Here is a 16,744-nt window from a genome sequence, read left to right as displayed (position 1 = left end):
TAAAAAACTAAAGCATAGCTTTTAACCAGGATATTACATTCTCGCCCCACCAAAATAGGCACATCCTCATGGCTTTGTAAAGCTTTGGAACACAGTAAACATTAGTAGTAACACAACCCTTATACCCAATAACAATACCAATTATGTTCACCCTTATGTTCTGATAGCATTCAGGCATATGGCTTACAGCAATCAAATGAATTAAGTGATTATAGGACATCCAATCCATTTGTAAATGGAAGTAACATATTTCACTATTGACATTGACTCAACACTCTGATTTCCAGATGTGTCACATGCCAGCCTATCTGGAGGCTTCCTAACTCGGAGACCTTCTTATCTCAGTTTCAGTTTCATCTCCCTTTAATAGTCGATTCTCAGTCACTATTTCATTAGTCTGAATCTTTTCTAGTGACTTTTCATGCTTACTTTGAGATGTCTCGTCCTGTCTACCAATCGTTCCTTACTGCAACTCAGTTGCCCCTGCTCTCTGAATAGACTTGGCTTCACCTTCTATTATATTGGAGTCTGTAGCCCTTTCACTATCTAATATCACCTCTGCTTGTCCAGTGCATTCCCACTATACCCAGGTCTAGACAGAGGGGTTCTGATGTCTCTTAATTCCTCTTGGGAAGTTTGTATAAGGTAAGTCATGTCACATTCCAATTTCCTTATCTTCTGAGTCTGTACAATGTTAAAAGGATTTGTCCAGTTTCTCTTTTATAATTTCTTCTTCATGCCGTTCCACCAAAGCCATCCTATTGTCTGACTTGTCTTCAGCTCGTTTCTTTCCACTTTTTCTTCTCCTTTGCTGAGATCTTTTACCAGGTGTAGGTTCTAGTTCAGACTCTGTGTCAATATGCTTTCTCTGCCCTAGAGGTAAAAGATGGTTCTAATGGAGAATTTTTACTGGACCATTTCCACCTTCTGGTTTCAACCCAAAAAACTGGCAAGTTTGGCATCTGACTCTGAGGTTCCAAAACAAAGATCCACGTAATTTGGCTTCACATCCGAACATTAAGTAACATGACGAGTAGCCAGTGTCTTCATTCTGAGTTTGGTTGTAGTTGTGTACCTAATTTCCAACATACTGACTCCACTTGCTCTTTTTCTTGGCATCAAGAGTTCCTACTATGTCTAACAGTGTCCTGTTAAATCTCTCAAGATGAGGATTGCCTTGATATAACTTTGTCCTTAACATTGCACTTGACTTCTCAACTCTAAGCATGGTCAGTAACTCATGTATGAGGCGGCTTTCAAAATCCCTTCCCTGATCACTGTGCTTTCTTCTTGGGAGGCACACCCACAGTCTTGGGTCTTGGCCATGTGGTTACTACCTCTATCTTAGAAGGGTCTGTGTCCTACATAGTTGACTGACATCTTGCAGAACTGGCACTTGTTTGAAACCTTCAGCTTTCAGGTGGTCTGACACCTTCAGTAGTCTTGTTGCATGCTCCTCCAGTGTTGACCCAAACGCTCTGAGATCATCCAAGTACAGAAGTACTTCATGCAGGCTCAGGTATCCGATAGATTGCTCCTTGGCACATTGGAAGTTAGCCCATGGTCCTGATATGCCCCGGAGCATCCTTTCCCCTGCTCCTGATATGCCCTGGAGCATCCTTTCCCCTGCTCCTGATATGCCCCGGAGCACCCTTTCCCCTGATCCTGATATGCCCCGGAGCATCCTTTCCCCTGCTCCTGATATGCCCCGGAGCATCCTTTCCCCTGCTCCTGATATGCCCCGCAGCATCCTTTCAAACTGAAAAAAATTGAAGAGGACGTATGAATGCTGCCTTTCGTCTATCAGATTCACTGATTCATATTTGGTAACACCCACTTATTAAATCCAACACACTGAAGCATTTGCATCTACCTAAGCAGGCCAGAACATCCTTGATCTGTGGAACTCTATGTTGGTCTGGGATTTTACATCTGTTGAGTATTCTATAATCAATACACATTCATATTTTCCCATTTTTTTCCCTCACAACCACAATAGGCATTGTATAGGGACTCCTCATCTCAGTGATAATTCCAGCTTCCTTAAGTTTCAGCAGGTGCTGCCTAACATCTTCAACCTCCGCTGGTCCTAACCAGTGACTCCTCTCTCGGAAAGGTGAGTCTGATAGTGTGCTGAGTACTAATATCAAGCTCAGCAGTTGAAAGGACGTCTTTGTGTTCCAATGTCCTATCAGTTAGTCTCTTTCTCCATTCATCTGGTATTGGTAATGACTTTGATGTCAACTTTTCCGATGCAGGAGTCTGTTTCTCTCTCTTTTTCTCCATCATAACACGAGAAAATACCACCACAGGAAAGAGATATACAATCTGCATGCCATGTCTGAGGATGGCATTTCTTCCTGAAATGTTCCTGAGAATTATTGTCACCCTGGTAGAATAATCAGCCAAAAATTTCTATTGTTCAGGTCTCACCAACACTCCTGCAAGTCAGACTGACTCTTCCTACTGATCGTCAGGAGCATCCACAGAAATATCTGGGGTGCTGAGCACTCCTGAAAATTTGGTGGTTCCAGTCACTCTAACTACTCCGCCAGAACATAGAGTGATTGCTTCATAGTGAGTGTACCAGACAGTTCCAAATCTCAAGGGCACTGATGATAGGAGTCAATGGTAAATGTGTCAAAGACCTGTTGTAAAAGGATCTGTAGAGTAAATTAACTTGAGAACCTGTGTCAGGTATATCTCCAGCATAAATGCCTTCAATCTGTATAAATACATTATAACTTAGTCCCAGCCTTCAGGAATAGTGTTTTGTTTTTAGTATTTCTGTCGATACACTGATTAGAATGTACTTGCTCTCTCACTTTCAACTTCCACCACTGACTAGCAATCTTGCAAAAAGGAGAGCTGAATGTGTAATTCACTCTTGCCAATACACATCCCCTCCAACAGCAAGCCTCATGTGGTGCCTCCTCGCTGGTGACACATGGAAACAACTCATAGAATGAAACATAGAAACATAGAAAACCTACAGCACAATACAGGCCCTTCAGCCCACAATGTTGTGCCGAAGATGTCCCTACCTTAGAAATTACTAGGCTTACCTATAGCCCTCTATTTTACTAAGTTCCTTGTACCTATCTAAATGTCTCTTTAAAGACTCTATCGTATCCGACTCCTTTCAGACTTGGGCTAAACTACACAGGACAGAGAGGAGGTCTGGCCCAGGTGTGTGCGGACACACCCTGGCGCTCGTGAACCAGATACCCAGCTATGGATAAGTAGCCCCACTGTCATGTAGGCAGCCTTGGGAGAGATGAAGTTTATGGGACTAAACCCAGACAGAAAATCCAGAGAGGAGCCCCTAAGGTGTCTGGACATCTTTGACCATCCTCCCAGCAGCTCCTGCAGCGAAGCTGGTGCCAAACATGTTGCATCATAAGCTTTCCTTAGTACTATGCTGGTGAGGCTGAGAGGAGGAATTTAATAACAGAGCATTTCAGGATCTCCATACTTTTTGACAGGCTTGTGATGATGTTGATCATCACCCATTGTCCTTCAAAACAGGTGGATGCCAACCAACTTCTCTTCATGGTGAATCATGCATCTTGTGTGTCATTCGAATACGTGGAGCATCTCTGTCTTTGGGCAATGCACCCTTTACAACTTATCTCTAAGCAAATTATCTCAGAACATTGAATGCGCCCTTTGCAGCACAAACACTGCAACAGTTTATCCAACCTGAAAATGTAGGCAGGGAGCTTCTCTCCTTCCTCTTGGAATGGGTGTCTGAACTTCACCAGGGGATCAACTGAACTTTCAGTATCGCCAGAAGCATTTTCCAGAGCCGGCATATTGTTCGCTGATGTGGCTAAAAGATTTTCTGTCTTTAGGAACCTCATTACATCATTTGCAGGACCCTGTAAACTCTCTACAAGTCTCTCTTTCTTTATATTGTCTAAGCACTGCTATTCATTTAGTAAATGAAATGTCCGCTCAGCCCAAACCTCATTCTTCTCCATTTGACTTCCGAGAACATTCTCAGCTGATGATAACCTTGGATCTCAGCAGGTAAGCTTTGCCATTTATTGACCAGTGATTTGACAGCAGAAACCAGTACAGAACTTAGGTCAGCAGCTGAAGGACTCCGTAGATTTTTAACATCAGTCAGAATTTTTCCTTCATTCCTCAAAAAAGAGAGCAACTTAAACCGAAAATTGTCACCCTCAACAGCATCTGGATTTGTATTCTGTGCAACTCTACACACATAAAATGGCCACGGCCCTGCCTCTCCAGGTATTCCTATCTCATTGGGAAGAGTGAGGTCAGTCACATCACTGGAGGTCTGGGTTAGCACAAATTTTGCCAGTTGATGCATTCAAACTGTTCCCAGTGCTTTCACAGGATTCAAAATTAATGCAAAGTGTCATTATTAACCTCAACAGAAACATTGCTCAATATACAAGCATTGGGAATAGATAATTTATTTTTATTATACCAAAACTTAATCTCCGCATCATCTGTATCACAGTATCTTGATTACGGAAAGTACTTTAAATTGTACTAAAATGACACTGGTGTAACACTGGCTTGTATCCAAATAACCAGGCTATCCAATCATTAGACAGCATTAGATCATTGAAGCATCCTATCCCGGATGAACTCCCAAAAATATAACACTCTCATTGTAGGCTCATAATGAGTTAGCTGTTACTGTCAATACCAAATAACAGCAACATAACTCTACAATCATGCGATTATAATAAAAAGGTCATTACCAGTAAATAAATGGGTCTAGGATGGATATGATTTGAGTAACCACAAAACATTAAAGTTTGAATGTTTCTCAAAAGGAAACTAAGACAATTACCTTTATGAATACTGAACAGCACCTATGCAAATTTAATAATCTCCAGAAGCAATAATTTATCTCACACCGGTATAAACTTAGATTGAAATTGTTTTGAAAAATATTTTAAGTTATAACAAAGAAAATGAAGAAAAGGACCCATTCCCTTATCTATTTATTTATATATTTATACTGTGTGTGTGTGTGTGTGTGTGTGTGTGTGCGCGTATGTGTATGTGTATGTATGTGTGTGTGTGTATATATGTACACATACACACACACACACACACACACACACACATACGTATATATTAGTGCATGAAATCATTGGAGTTAATGATATGGAGGAATTTAAGGTGCGGGGTTATATGGGAGGCAGGGTTTGAGGGTTGGCACAACATTGTGGGCCAAAGGGCCTGTAGTGTGCTGTACTATTCTATGATCTATGATCTATGATCTTAATTCCTGTATAATCAATATAGTTTGCTTCACTTTGTTTACTCACGGTAGCAAAATGGTTCTGCACCAAAGAAACAGTCCGAGCAAAAACAAAAGTAAATAAATTTCCCAACAACATCCAAGGAAAAGGGTCAAACTGTCTCCTCATGCCCTTTCTCCAATTGGTGTGTGCTGGATGGTGAACTGGAAGTTTTTCTCCATGAGACCATAGTCTGCATGAGGTTTTTCGGACATCTGTCTCAGTCCTTCCAAATCAGGTGCTCTGAGTATTCCACTATATTCTTCTGACAGGTTTCTTGTCTGTTTCTTCTCTCCATTCTTCCTCAGGAATTCTTTGATCTTGCCTCTCTGTAGAAAATGTTCTTATTCTGGGCATCTTATTGGCTAACATGTTGACAGGACAAATCCTACTAGCTGGTTCAACAAGTTTAATTTGCTAATCAACTGAATTTTTATGTCAAATGGAAAAATGAAATAACTGATTGAAACTGTAGATTACAAAGTGCATAATTTAATTAAAGGAATATTTCTTTTGTATAGATTTGCATTTTGAGATAAAAAAAAGATGCCCAACAGCATAACTGTATTAATAAAACAAATCATTGTTTTAAAACAGGGTATTAATCCCATGATTGTAGACTAATGTTGCTGTTATTTTGTATTGACAGTAACAGCTAACTTACTATGAGCCCACAATGACAGTGTTATATTTTGGGGGTTCATCTGGGATAGGATGCTTCGATGATCTAATGCTGTCTAATGATTGGATAGCCTGGTTATTTGGATTCAAGCCAGTGTTACACCAGTGATCTGAAGGGAGTGTTCGGATCCCTAAGCAAAGCACATATTTCAGCAGTGAAGCGTGGTTTCTGGTTTGCCCAGGCAGTGTAGTGGTTAATCACGGTTACGTCCTGATGCATTTTCCTATGTAGCCAGTCACCCATCCCGCATATTTATCAATATTGGCACGGTGATTGTAGGTGGCCAAGTATGTTCCAGTCTGTGCTTTCAAAACTGTCCTGCTGCCCTGAGATGGCATCTTCTGGCAAGGCCCTGATCTCTCTCGAAACTGGCTTGATGAGTGTAACCAGTGATCTGTACATAGGGATTAGCAAAGTGGAGATGTGGTCTGAGTATCCGAGGTGGGGGTGGGGTTAGCCACTTACGTTGGTATAGATGAGGTCTAAAATATTCTGCTCCAGCGTGCTTGGGTTTCCTTCATGTTCGGGAGACGTGCTGGTTGATGCACTTATTGGCTGCTGTAAACTCCCCTGGTGTGGGGCTGAGTGGAGAGCTTGTGGAGAGCTGCTGGGAAGAGATGGAGAATAAACAAAAGGGATGAGTGCAGTTGGGTGCTTGATGGACAGCACAAACTGAGTGTGCTGAAGGGTCTGGTTCCCCAGTGATCCATGACTCTCCAAGATGCACATTATCCACTGAGCCCCCAATAACTACTGTTTATCTGATAGCAGCAACATTTGGGATGAAGCTGGTAAACTAGAATCAGAATCACATTTAGTATCAGAATCACTGGCACATGCCATGAAATTTGTTGTAAATAGTTGACGTTTCAGACCGAGGCCTTTCATCAGGTCCTGCTGAAGGGTCTTGGCCTGAAACATCGACTGTTCTCTTCTCCACAGATGCTGCCTGGCCTGCTGAGTTCCTCCAGCATTTTGTGTGTGTTACAACAGGAAATAATTGAGTTTGATCTAATGGCCACTGCAGAGAGAAGGTTACAAAGTGACCGAGGCTGGACACTGAACGTTAAGAGGAGATGAGCAAAATGGACTAGGTGGCGGGGCAGCGCTGATATTGAAGGTCAAGATAAAGACAGTAGGGAGGAAGATTTGGAGCTCAGAGAGGAGTTGAGAAAGTTGAGGGGGATCGAACATTGGTGGGGATTGCTTATGAGCCCCAGACTGTCGGGACAATGGAGTGAGACGTGTAAGTCGAGGAATCCCAGCTGAATGTAACAAGGATGATACAATGATCATGAGAGACTGAAAGGTTTTGATGAATCAATCGAGGAGTGATGCTGTGGAGGGTGAATGAGTTACTGTCACTCAGTGTGTAGAGCTCTCGCCATTGTGCGTCAAATTGCCGAGAGTTCACCTCACTGCAGAGACCTGGTAGACAATGTCAGTGGGTGCTAACCCGTGATAAACTCCACTCTTCAGGTGAGATGTTGATCCATGTCTCCGTCAGCTCTGTTTGGGACTGTGACTGAGCCACAGGGAGATGTAAAAGGTCTTTACTCTGCATCAGCAGGCTATCTGCACACCTCACCCTCGTGGAGAAACTCTGTAGAAGCTCAGGAGACTGTCTCCAAACTCAAGGTACTTTTTAATACTTTTAAAAAACAAAGATGCCAACAGGCATTTTGAACACAATTACAATGTTTCCAATGTAGGAGCTTACCTCAGTAGATTGGGTGCAGACAAATGATTTTATTGAATTCTATATTCACAGTGCAACACACTTCAACAGACAAAACATCACCGAATATTCAAAATATCATTGTTCAGAGAACATTCACATTAATCATAAAAACACTTCTGAGGTCCAAGGACTCGGAGAACGAAATATAGTAAATACAATGGATTCTACATATGTTGTTATGGATGACTCTCTGTGGACTCAATTTTCCCAATTATTGATAAAAAGAACAAATATATTCATGACCATGTTTGATGTGCCAAAAGGCAAAATTAAGTTTGATTGAAATCTTCCTTGATCCCTGTTTCATTGGTGTAAGAAAACTTTGCTGAAGATGTCAGATGCAGGCTAGTTAACACAGCCCCATTTCAGACAACCCTGTAGGCTGCACCGATTGTTTACAGTTCTGTCATTTTAATTTCAAATCTGAAAATCGCCTGTAGTTTATGTTCCAGCAGATTTTTTAGACATGATCTCATCTGTGCTAATGTCTGCTGTCCACATAATTCCAGACAATGAGTCTGACATTCATTACCACACCATCTCTGACAGATGCAATGTCACGTTTCCAGTCCAGTTCCTTCTTGTTCCCTGACAGATAAACATCTTGTCATCACATTGACCAGAACCTTAACTAGATCACCACTTAAATGTCATGACTACACTAATAGGTCAGAGGTTGGGTATCTGATGACAGCATTTTCTGACACCCCAGAATGTAAGAAGCACAAAGAGACAGTGTGATGACACTACTCAGCATAAACAGTCACTGGTTCCGAGCCCATCCCCAACCACCCTCTCTATCCAACATAGTGTGACACTGGGGGGAGTGGTCAACAGCCTGACCCTGCCTTTCTAATGAGTAGCTCTGTTTATTGTTCTTGTGTTAAAATGCTTTTGTGGGATTACGGTGGGAAGTTCCAGTTCATTTATTGTTACATTTTAGCTTGGGTTATACAGTTATTTGCTTGTGTCACCGCGACCCCGACTGTAACCGGGGTGTAGAATGGTCTCCTCCCCCGTCTGCATGAGACTGGTTGGGTTCACTCTCCAGGTCATGGTGCCATTTTATCACAATAAAATGGTTGTTGAGTTAACGGGCTTCCTCCTCGATCATTATGGACTAAACGCATGCTACAATAGCATACAGCTGTAGGATTGTGTTCCATCTAGAAGAAATTATTCTGGTATTTCAGAAATGTTTATTTATTCAGATAATAAATAATGAATGATCATATAATGAATACCAGCATGCAAAATACAAAGCAGGACTCCATTTGCATTCACGCGACCAGGCTGCCCCAACACAACCTGCAGTGGGGTGACCAAGCGAAGGCCATCAAAGCAAAACCTCTTCTTGATGCACGAGGGCTACCGATCTCACTGACCACTACTGAATGTGCCAGCACACTGCTCAACTTCTCTCACTGCTCCTAAAGGTGGCTCCTGCTCCTCTGGTTAGTACTCATCCCGGTCTCGGTATAGCATTTACAGAACAACTTGCATTCCAATATGTGACCCTTACAGCTGCTCTACAGAACCCACTTTATCCATACAGATACCTCAAGAATGCCCTCGTTGATGTGCGCAGCTCAATAACCACAATACAGATCATACTTACCTCTGCTCTCTTATCCAATTTATGCAAAATCAGCTTTGTTTTGCTTCCTCGGTTCAGATGAAATGTACTCAGAATCAATAACTCGTTTAAAAAAGTAACTGATGATTATGGAGGCATTTCACTGATGAGAAATTTGCATTCTGCTATCATTGAACAGACCAGCATGCTGATAAGTAGGAATGAACCGTCACTAAAATTAAACAATAACATGCCAGAAACACACAGCAGTTTAGGCAGCGTCTGTGGAACCAATTCTGATGACGTGTCTTCAGTATGAACATTGAACCCCCGTTGGTGGGTGCCACAAATTCAGCCTGACCTGATAACAGTCTCCTTGTAGTTTTCATAAACAATATTTTAAATCATTCACCAGCAACACCAGAACGTAAAGGGCCCGGCAGAGAATGAACGGCCAGCAGCTTCGTTGAGGGTCTTTTACGGCGAACCGTCCAGTGCGCTCACTGCTCCTCCTTAGTTCAGCATCAAGCATGGAAACTTAGGTCTTTCTCACACAGAGATACTGCTAAGCAGAGCATAGTTCCAGGAGGTGGCCTTTCTGTACTTCGGGGGAGAGAGTTTTGATTCCTTATGCTGGGGATTTGTTTTTTAACGGAGTAATGACCAGCACTGTCAGTGGACTTTTACACAGCAGCTCTGGGGTCACGGTGTTGCAGGGTATCGGGGGAGAGTCACAGAGACCCAGGGGGAAGAGTAGGAGGAGTGAGCAGAGGAAGGTTGGAGTGAAAGAAATGCAGCAGGTCCAAAGGTGCGGACAAAGCAGAGAAGCAGAGTTGGTGAGACGGGCTTTTCCAGGGTCAATCGTCAAAGGCAGCGGGGCTGATGGAGTGTGATGCTGGTGTACAGAATTGATTACGGGTCAGAATTGCCAGGGTGAGCAATGCGGTGGAAATGTGGCGTCAGAGGCTGGGAAGGCAGAGTGGGTGAAGCCAGCACGGAGCTGAAGACCAACACGGGGACTGAAATCTCATACAGATGTATGTAATGCAACAGGAAGCAGTGATGGTTTCAGTGACTGACGTTAGTTCTTCTGTCTCACAGCTCCAGAGAGACGGGTTCGATCCTGACCCATGGCGCTATCTGTGTGGGTTTGTACTGTTTCCCAGTGACTCTGTGGTTTACTCCTGGTGATCTGGTTTCCTCCCACATCCCAGAGAAGTTCATGCTGGGAGGTTAATTTGTTCCTGTAAATCAGACCTGGTGTAAGTGGGTGGAGGGAGAATCATGTGAGGGTGGGAGTTGAGAGACGGGTGAGAGACTGCTCCAGGATACAACAGAATGGGTGTAATGGGTTTCTTTAGGGAGCCCACAGTTATTCCATGGGTCCAATGGTCCTCTTCCATTGGTTCAGAAAATCTTACAAAATACTTGGGACTGGTGAGTTGGGAAGATGGGATTTCCTCATTAAAAGATGGGAATCTCCAGCAAGATGGCACAGAGCACAGAGGTTGATCAGGAATACATGTCTTTAGATGCTGAAGATCAGTTGAAGTTGCTGATATTGTTGGGTGGACTGCATAAGGGAAATTGAGGAGACTCTGAGATAGGCACATGAGTGAAAGGAATATTAGAGGGCTTTGTGGTGGGGTGCGGGGAGGGATATGTTGAACTGAATGTAGGTTCAAAGATCAGCACAACATCGGGGGCTGAAGGGCCTGTACTGTTCTATGTTTACTGTCGTCAGGAAAGGTGGTGCATTTGTTCTATCACGAGACTGACATCAGTTGCAGGTTTTTAGGTCAGGCTGTGAGGAGATAAATAGCTGAGGCAGGTTGGAAGTGAGGTGTGTGGGCAGGCTGCATCCCACTCAATGGAGGAGTGTCTGAACAGACTCTCCGGTCCCAGCTCTGAACGTTGGTCCACGCTGACTGAGGAAGCTTCAGATACGTCAGATTGGTTTGTTCATGGGAAATGATGTAACAGCAACGTAAGCATTCACTTCTCCTTCCCGAAGTGTCCCTGAGCAGATCTCTGCGCCAGATGTATGATTCACCAAACAAATAAACTGCAACTTAGCACTAAGATGTAAAGTAAGGTTGTCTGATAAATAATATTATCTCTTATTTTAGAAAATATGATCAAAGAAATATTAACCCCCCCCCCCCCCCCCGTGCTCTGGCGGAGTGACCCACTGACCCTCTGGTAAGTAGTGGACAGTCACAGCTCCTCGCACCCCAGGTATGAAAACTTCCGTGATGTTAATCCTCCGTCACCGAGGGATTAATGGGTGGAAAACACAGCAGGTGTTTGCTGTTCTCATTGAAGTGGTGTTAGATGACAGAAGAATTGCGAATGTGAAGACACTTTACAAAGAAGCAGGACTTGAATCGGTGTGACTCCGGGTCAGTTCTTGTGGGAAGGAGCCGCGATGACCCTTGAGACACACGTCTCCAGGTTCATCAGTTCCTAGAGTTAGTGAATGAGCCCTGAGCTCACACGTTGCAGGGAGACCGCGATCACAATGAGTCACACCCGGTGTATTCCAGAGAGAACTCTGTTCTCACGGCTGCTGATGACACCAATTCATGGGGGACAGGAAACGGTTTAGGAGGGTGCAGGACGTATGAGCAGAACACTTACATAGTGAGTGAGTGGGCAAAACTGTGGTGGGTAAAACAACGCACAAAGTCTGTGGTCATTCTCCCTGGATTGAAGAAGAATAAATCCAAGAGAAGCTGTTGAGAACATAATGATCCAGGACTCAATAAGGATTCGACACACAGTTACAAAATGACTGACTCCCAGTGCGACCCTGGGGAGCTGTTGAGGACTCTCAGCTGGATATGACACTTTGGTTCCACACACCTCCGGGCAGACGTCATCTCCCCAAAACCTTCAGCTCTGGGCAGATCTCTGCTGACATGATAGGTGTCCGTGGGGGGAATTGACCAGATCGATCACTACAATACATTTGCTGGACTGCAGCGTCGCATTAGACTGATTGGTCTATGGCCACACAGCTTTCCACTCGATTTTCTTTCCAACTTTCAAACACCCTCCATTCAGGAGAGGGATGTGAAACTGCCCTGTCACCACGGCAGCACTGTTGGAAACAGTAGATGGGGTGAACACAGTCTTCCTGATATCCACACCAGGGGCCCCCAGGGCAGACAGCAGCCCCTGCTTATCATCTGTGGACATTCTTGTTGTTCTGTGGAGGTCTTCAAATCAATGCCCGTGCAGCATTCGGAAAATCTCATTCAGTTTTAGTTCCCTAATTTATACACAGATTTCTCACTAACTTTACATATAGTAAATGTAGTGGAGAATGAGACCTTCCTTTGTAGGTGATGTAATAGAACACAATGGAGTTCATTATATGGAGCATCAACAGTGGACAATGAAAGATTTTGTTGCCTCACCGTCTTCATATGAGGAAATTTGTTGCATTGGAACATAAAAACTGACTGTAAAAGCTTTTATAGATATGTGAAAAGAAAAAGATTGGTTAAGACAAATGTCGGTCCCTCACAGTCAGAAACAGGTGAATTGATCATGGGGAACAAGGACATGGCAGACCAACTGAATAAGTACTTTGGTTCTGTCTTCACTAAGGAGGGCATAAATAATCTTCCAGATATAGTAGGGGACCATGGGTCTAGTGAGATGGAGGAACTGAGAGAAATACATGTTAGTAGGGAAGTGGTGTTAGGTAAATTGAAGGGATTGAAGGCAGATAAATCCCCAGGGCCAGATGGTCTGCATCCCAGAGTGCTTAAGGAAGTAGCCCAAGAAATAGTGGATGCATTAGTGATAATTTTTCAAAACTCGTTAGATTCTGGATTAGTTCCTGAGGATTGGAGGGTGGCTAATGTAACCCCGCTTTTTAAAAAAGGAAGGAGAGAGAAACCGGGGAATTATAGACCGGTAAGCCTGACATCGGTGGTGGGGAAAATGCTAGAGTCAGTTATCAAAGATCTGATAACAGCACATTTGGAAAGTGGTGAAATCATCGGACAAAGTCAGCATGGATTTCTGAAAGGAAAAACATGTCTGACGAATCTTATAGAATTTTTTGAGGATGTAACTAGTAGAGTGGATAGGGGAGAACCAGTGGATGTAGTATATTTGGATTTTCAAAAGGCTTTTAACAAGGTCCCACACAGGAGATTAGTGTGCAAACTTAAAGCACATGGTATTGGGGGTATGGTATTGATGTGGATAGAGAATTGGTTGGCAGACAGGAAGCAAAGAGTGGGAATAAACGGGACCTTTTCAGAATGGCTGGCAGTGATAGTGGGGTACCGCAAGGCTCAGTGCTGGGACCCCAGTTGTTTACAATATATATTAATGACTTGGATGAGGGAATTAAATGCAGCATCTCCAAGTTTGCGGATGACATGAAGCTGGGCAGCCGTGTTAGCTGTGAGGAGGATGCTAAGAGGATGCAGGGTGACTTGGATAGGTTAGGTGAGTGGGCAAATTCATGGCAGATGCAATTTAATGTGGATAAATGTGAGGTTATCCACTTTGGTGGCAAGAACAGGAAAACAGATTATTTATCTGAATGGTGGCCGATTAGGAAAAGGGGAGGTGCAACAAGACCTGGGTGTCATTGTACACCAGTCATTGAAAGTGGGCATGCAGGTACAGCAGGCGGTGAAAAAGGTGAATGGAATGCTGGCATTCATAACAAAAGGATTCGAGTACAGGAGCAGGGATGTACTACTGCAGTTGTACAAGGCTTTGTTGAGACCACACCTGGAGTATTGCGTGCAGTTTTGGTCCCCTAATCTGAGGAAAGACATTCTTGCCATAGAGGGAGTACAAAGAAGGTTCACTAGATTGATTCCTGGGATGGCAGGATTTTCATACGATGAAAGACTGGATCGACTAGGCTTATACTCTCTGGAATTCAGAAGATTGAGGGGGGATCTGATTGAAACCTATAAAATTCTAAAGGGATTGGACAGGCTAGATGTAGGAAGATTGTTCCCGATGTTGGGGAAGTCCAGAATGAGGGGTCACAGTTTGAGGATAAAGGGGAAGCCTTTTAGGACTGAGATGAGGAAAAACTACTTCACACATAAAGTGGTGAATCTGTGGAATTCTCTGCCACAGGAAACAGTTGAGGCCAGTTCATTGGTTATATTTAAGAGGGAGTTAGATAAAGCCCTTGTGGCTAAAGGGATCAGGGGGTATGGAGAGAAAGCAAGTATTGGGTTCTTAGTTGGATGATCAGCCATGATCGTACTGAATGGCGGTGCAGGCTTGAAGGGCCCAATGGCCTACTCCTGCACCTATTTTCTATGTTTCTATGTTTCTATTGCTTCATGTAATTGTTTCAAAGGGACTTATTCAAGCCAGAAGTCTGTTATTAGTGGTGTTTTGTAGGGATCTCTGCTGGGACCTCTGTTGTTTGTGTTGTATGTAAGTGACCTTGATGAAAATGTGGTCGGGTGGGTTAGTAAGTTCGCAGATGATAGCAAGATTGGTGGAGTGGTGGATAGTGTTGAAGACTGGCAAAGAGCAAAGCTCAATATAGATCAGTTGCGGATATGGGCAGAGAAGTGGCAGATGGAGTTTAATCCAGATAAATAAAAGGTGTTTCATCTTTGTTGGGCAAATGCAAGGAGACAGTACACTGGTAAGGTCGAAAGGATGTTGAGGCTTTGAAGAAGGTGCAGAAGAGTTTTACCAGGATGCTGCCTGGTTTAGAAGGCATGTGCTATCACGAGAGGCTGGATAAACTTGGGTTGTTTTCTCTGAAGCACTGGAGGCTGAGGGGAGATCTGATAGAGGTTTATAAGATTATGAGAGGCAGAGGTAGAGTATATTTTTCCTAGGGTTGAAATGACTAATGCCAGAGGGTATGCATTGGAGGTGAGCGGGGATAGGTTCAAAGGGGATGTGAGGGGTATTATTTTACTCAGAGTGATGGATGCCTGGAATGCACTGCCTAATTTGGTGGTAAAGGCAAATACATTTGGAAGCTTTTATGAGATGTTTGGATAGGCACATGGATGTGAGGAAGATGGAGGGATATGAACATTATGTAACTAGGAGGGATTGGTTTGTGGAGGGGTTTGATTTACTTTTTAGCTGGTTTGGCACATCATTGTAGGCTGAAGTGCCTGTTCCTGTGTGTACTGTTCTATGTAATACCTAACGAGGAATCCATAACAGGGTGCAAGTGATACGCAGCATAGGGTTTTGGCACAAAGGGATGAAATAGAGAACTCAGCAATTCATTCTAGACAGACACAAGAGACAGCAGATACTGGAATCTAGAGCAACAAACAATTTGCTGGGGGAACGCAGGGTTTCGAGCAGTATCTGCGTGAGGGAAGAAATTATTGGTGTGTCAGTTCTTATTGACCTAATCATTGTTTCGATCAGGTGTAATACAGAACTATGGGACTCATTACACAGACCTGGTGTAATACAGAACAGTGGGACTCGCTACACACACCTGGTGTAATACAGAACCGTGGGACTCATTACACAGACCTGGTGCAATACAGAACCGTGGGACTCGTTACACAGACCTGGCGTAATACAGAACCGTGGGTCTCATTACACAGACCTGGTGCAATACAGAACCGTGGGACTCGTTACACACACCTGGTGTAATACAGAACAGTGGGACTCGCTACACACCTAGTGTAATACAGAACAGTGGGACTCCCTACACAGACCTGGTGTAGTACAGAACTGTGGGACTTGCTACACAGACCTGGTGTAATACAGAACTGTGGGACTCATTACACAGAGCTGTTGTAATCCAGAACCGTGGGACTCGTTACACAGACCTGGCGTAATACAGAATTGTGGGACTCGTTACACAGAACTGTGGGACTCATTACACACTCCTGGTGTAATACAGAACTGTGGGACTTGCTACACAGACCTGGTGTAATACAGAACTGTGGGACTCATTACACAGACCTGGTGCAGTACAGAACCATGGACTACAAATTACAACTGGAAATAGAAAAGGCTTGTCAGAAGGGCAGTATTATGATAATTGTGGGGGATTTTAACATGCGAGTAGATTGGAAAAATCAGGTCAGCACTGGATCCCAAGAGAGAGAATTTGTAGAATGTCTGCGAGATGGCTTTTTAGAACAGCTTGTTGTTGAGCCCACTAGGGGATCGGCTGTACTGGATTGGGTATTGTGTAATGAACAATATGTGGTGATTGGAGAGATTGAGGTGAAGGAACCCTTAGGAGGCAGTGATCATAACATGATTGAGTTCACTGTGAAATTAGAAAAAGAGAAGCTGAAATCTGATGTATCGGTGTTTCAGTGGAGTAAAGGAAATTAAAGTGGCATGAGAGAGGAACTGGCCAAAGTTGACTGGAAAGAGGCACTGGCGGGAAAGACAGCAGAGCAGCAGTGGCTGGAGTTTATGCGAGAAATAAGGAATGTGCAAGACAGGTATATTCCAAAAAA

The sequence above is a fragment of the Mobula hypostoma genome, chromosome 21 (genome assembly GCF_963921235.1).
Source record: "Mobula hypostoma chromosome 21, sMobHyp1.1, whole genome shotgun sequence".
NCBI lineage: Eukaryota > Metazoa > Chordata > Chondrichthyes > Myliobatiformes > Myliobatidae > Mobula > Mobula hypostoma.
The sequence above is the reverse complement of the archived record's forward strand: the minus strand, read 5'-3'. Positions refer to the sequence as shown.